Source organism: Neltuma alba, unplaced genomic scaffold (genome assembly GCF_004799145.2).
Source record: "Neltuma alba isolate B1F8T4 unplaced genomic scaffold, ASM479914v2 tig00007634_pilon, whole genome shotgun sequence".
NCBI classification, from domain to species: domain Eukaryota; kingdom Viridiplantae; phylum Streptophyta; class Magnoliopsida; order Fabales; family Fabaceae; genus Neltuma; species Neltuma alba.
The window spans coordinates 40001-45000 of NW_021634836.1; positions in this window are offsets into that span (position 1 = coordinate 40001).

Sequence of the window (5000 nt, forward strand, 5' to 3'; positions counted from 1 at the left end):
GGCCAATGACGTCGACCCTGGGCACCCTCATGCAAAGGATTCCAACCCCGCTCAAGCCTGGCCAAGCAACAAAAGGCTACATCCGAAGGCTACATCGATTTGGGTTGCTTGTCCGCCGTCGTCGCGAGGGGGGAATACACGCATGAGGGGCAGTGAATGAGATTCCAAATGGGCCGATGGGGGAGCGCACCAAACGTGCCTCACGAAACGCCCGAGAACATCACCCCTCCACGGTCTTGCTTATTGAGCACCGGTGGGAAAAAGTCCCTTGGCGGATGCCGTTTCGCAACTTTGTGTCGGGGATCCCTCTCGGAAAGTTCCGATTGAACACGACGAGCACGTGAGTCCAACCTAGCCCTCGCTTACTGAGCAACCGTGAGGATGCCTTTCCGCTCAGGTTTCGACGGGAAACACACGCTGGGGGGAGGTCCATGAATCCTTGGTACGCGCCACCATCCATCCCGCTTGCAATCCCACACACTTCCAGGGCCTAGATTTTCCGGATCAATGACTTTCACCCCAAACCGGCGTGTACGCACCTCATGCGGAGGATTCCAACCGTGCTCAAGCTTGGCCAAGCAACAAAAGGCTACATCCGAAGGCTACATCGATTGGGTTGCTTGTCCGCCATCGTCGCAGGGCGGGAATCCTACGCATGAGGGGCAATGAATGGGATTTCAAATGGGGGGATGGGGGAACGTACCATCCGAAGGCTACCAAAAGAGGTTTCGAGTGCCTCACAAACACGATAGTCCAACCTAGCCCTTGCTTACTGAGCAACCGCGAGGAAAACGCCCCAACGGATGCCTTTCCGCTCGAGTTTCGACGGGAATAGCGTGCAAGGAAGGCCCAAGAACCCCTAGATACGCTCATCCATCCATCCCATTTGAAATTCCACACATTTTAAGGGTCGCCGGAAAAGTCGCCGGAAAATCTCGCCGGCGGCCGCCGCCGCCGCCGGCACCACCGCCGCCGCCACCGGGGAAGGTGGTCGACGTTTTGGGGAGGGACACCCCCATGGACTTGCTCACACCTTGATCTTGTCTATTGGGAGGGGCATACATGTGGTGGTGTGAGCAAGGCCATGGGGAGGGGGGTTGGGGGTGCCCCCCTATATATGCAAAATGAGCCTTTTCCCATGTGCCACGAACAGACATACTTTTTCGTGAGATGACAACCTCCGTTTGAGGGACCTAGAGATCGTATTTTTGCGCGATTTTTTGCAGCATTCATTCCTTGGCATCATATAAGGATGCTTCCTGCCAAGTTTCATAATTTTTTGACAACCATAGAATATTTTTGAAATTTTTTAGTGTTTCACATAGTGCGCGCTCTACGGGCCACCACGGGCGGCGGCACCGGCGGCGGCACCCCCTAACATTTAGGGGGGGTCAAGTAGGAGTGAATAAAACCATCAGGACTCAAATGTAACGAGTGGATTTAATTTTGGTACGGGAGTGAAATTTTTGGACTGTGCTGGAACAGTCCTGGACTGGTCCTGGACAGTCCTGGACTGGTCCTGGACCAGTCCTGGACGTCCAGGACCAGTCCTGGACGTGCCAGGACCAGTCCTGGACGTGCCAGGGCAGTCCTGGACGTGCCAGGACGTGCCAGGACGGTCCAGGACCAGTCCTGGACGTGCCAGGACCAGTCCTGGACGTGCCAGGACGTGCCAGGACCCGTCCTGGACGTGCCAGAACGTGCCTGGACGTGCCAGCACGTCCCAGAACCTTGCCAAACCGTACCAGGACTTGCCCAACCTTGCCAACCGTGCCCGGACCTTGCCCAAGCCTCCCAACACTTGCCCGGACCTTGCCCAAGCTTGCCAAACCATACAAGCACCTTGCCCGGACCTTGTCCAAGCTTGCCAAACCGTACAAGAACCTTGCCCACGCGTGCCAACACTTGCCCGGACCTTGCCCAAGCTTGCCAACCCATACAAGCACCTTGCCCGGACCTTGTCCAAGCTTGCCAAACCGTACAAGAACCTTGCCCACGCATGCCAACACTTGCCCGGACCCTGTCCGAGCTTGTAAAACATACAAGAACCTTGCCCGGACCTTGCACAAGCCTCCCAACACTTGCCCGGACCTTGCCCAAGCTTGCCAACCATACACCGCATGAGGGCAGTGAATGAGATTCCAAATGAGCCGATTGGAGCGCACCAAACTGCCGCCCGAAACGCCCGAGAACATCACCCTCCCGGTCTTGCTTATTGAGCACCCGGTGGGAAAAAGTCCCTTGGCGGATGCCGTTTCCGCAACTTGTGTCGGGGATCCCTCTCGAAACCTAGCCCTCGCTTACTGAGCAACCGTGAGGATGCCTTTCCCCGCTCAGGTTTCGACGGGAAACACACGCTGGGGAGGTCCATGAATCCTTGGTACGCGCCACCATCCATCCCGCTTGCAATCCCACACACTTCCAGGCCTAATTTTCCGGATCAATGACTTTCACCCCAAACCGGCGTGTACGCACCTCATGCGGAGGATTCCAACCGTGCTCAAGCTTGGCCAAGCACAAAAACTACATGAGTTGGGTTGCTTTTCCGCCATCGTCGCAGGGCGGGAATCCTACGCATGAGGGGCAATGAATGGGATTCAAATGGGGGGATGGGGAACGTACCATCCGAAGGCTACCAAAAGGGTTTCGAGTGCCTCACAACCATAGTCCAACCTAGCCCTTGCTTACTGAGCAACCGCGAGGAAACGCCCCAACGGATGCCTTTCCGCTCGAGTTTCGACGGGAATGGCGTGCAAGGAAGGCCCAAGAACCCCTAGATACGCTCATCCATCCATCCCATTTGAAATCCACACATTTTAAGGGTCGCCGGAAAAGTCGCCGGAAAATCTCGCCGGCCGCCGCCGCCGCCGGCACCGCCGCCGCCGCCACCGGGGAAGGTGGTCGACGTTTTGGGGGAGGGACACCCCATGGACTTGCTCACACCTTGATCTTGTCTATTGGGAGGGGCATACATGTGGTGGTGTGAGCAAGGCCATGGGGAGGGGGGTTGGGGGTGCCCCCCTATATATGCAAAATGAGCCTTTTCCCATGTGCCACGAACAGACATACTTTTTCGTGAGATGACAACCTCCGTTTGAGGGACCTAGAGATCGTATTTTTGCGCGATTTTTTGCAGCATTCCTTGGCATCATATAAGGATGCTTCCTGCCAAGTTTCATAATTTTTTGACAACCATAGAATATTTTTGAAATTTTTTAGTGTTTCACATAGTGCGCGCTCTACGGGCCACCACGGGCGGCGGCACCGGCGGCGGCACCCCCTAACATTTAGGGGGGGTCAAGTAGGAGTGAATAAAACCATCAGGACTCAAATGTAACGAGTGGATTTAATTTTGGTACGGGAGTGAAATTTTTGGACTGTGCTGGAACAGTCCTGGACTGGTCCTGGACAGTCCTGGACTGGTCCTGGACCAGTCCTGGACGTGCCAGGACCAGTCCTGGACGTGCCAGGACCAGTCCTGGACGTGCCAGGGCAGTCCTGGACGTGCCAGGACGTGCCAGGACGGTCCAGGACCAGTCCTGGACGTGCCAGGACCAGTCCTGGACGTGCCAGGACGTGCCAGGACCCGTCCTGGACGTGCCAGAACGTGCCTGGACGTGCCAGCACGTCCCAGAACCTTGCCAAACCGTACCAGGACTTGCCCAAACCTTGCCAAACCGTGCCCGGACCTTGCCCAAGCCTCCCAACACTTGCCCGGACCTTGCCCAAGCTTGCCAAACCATACAAGCACCTTGCCCGGACCTTGTCCAAGCTTGCCAAACCGTACAAGAACCTTGCCCACGCGTGCCAACACTTGCCCGGACCTTGCCCAAGCTTGCCAACCCATACAAGCACCTTGCCCGGACCTTGTCCAAGCTTGCCAAACCGTACAAGAACCTTGCCCACGCATGCCAACACTTGCCCGGACCCTGTCCGAGCTTGTAAAACAGTACAAGAACCTTGCCCGGACCTTGCACAAGCCTCCCAACACTTGCCCGGACCTTGCCCAAGCTTGCCAAACCATACAAGCACCTTGCCCGGACCTTGTCCAAGCTTGCCAAACCGTCCAAGAACCTTGCCCACGCATGCCAACACTTGCCCGGACCTGTCCGAGCTTGCCAAACCGTACAAGCACCTTGCCCACCCATGCCAACACTTGCCCGGACCTTGCCCAAGCTTGCCAAACCATACAAGCACCTTGCCCGGACCATGTCCGAGCTTGCCAACCCGTACAAGAACCTTGCCCACCCATACCAACACTTGCCCGGACCATGTCCGACCTTGCCAAACCATACAAGCACCTTGCCCGGACCTTGCCCAAGCTTGCCAAACCGTACAAGCACCTTGCCCACGCATGCCAACACTTACCCGGACCATGTCCGAGCTTGCCAAACCGTACAAGAACCTTGCCCACCCATGCCAACACCTGCCCGGACCTTGTCCGAGCTTGCCAAACCGTACGGGAACCTTGCCCACGCGTGCCACACACTTGCCCGGACCCTGTCCGAGCATGCCAAACCGTACAGGAACCTTGCCCATGCATGGCAACCCTTGCCCGGACCTTGTCCGAGCTTGCCAAACCGTACAGGAACCTTGCCCACCCATGCCAACACTTGCCCGGACCGTGTCCGAGCTTTCCAAACCGTGCCTAAACTTGCCCGACCGTGTCCGAGCTTGTTAAACCGTACAAGCACCTTGCTCGGACCATGGCCGAGCCTGCCAAACCGTACCCGAACTTGCCCGGACCCTGTCCGGGCTTGCCAAACCATACAAGCACCTTGCCCGGATCTTGTCCGAGCTTTGCCCACCGTTGCCACGACCTTGCCCAAGGGTCCACGCGCATTGCCCAAGCACCTTGATCCTTGCACACGCGCACGCGCAACGTGCCAACGTGCCAAGTGCTAAGTGCTAGTGCTAGTGCTAGTGCTAAAGTAAAGGAATGCGCGCGAGGGGTTACCCCCTATAGTAGCTTTCTGGGAAAATTTCCGAGTGCCACGAAC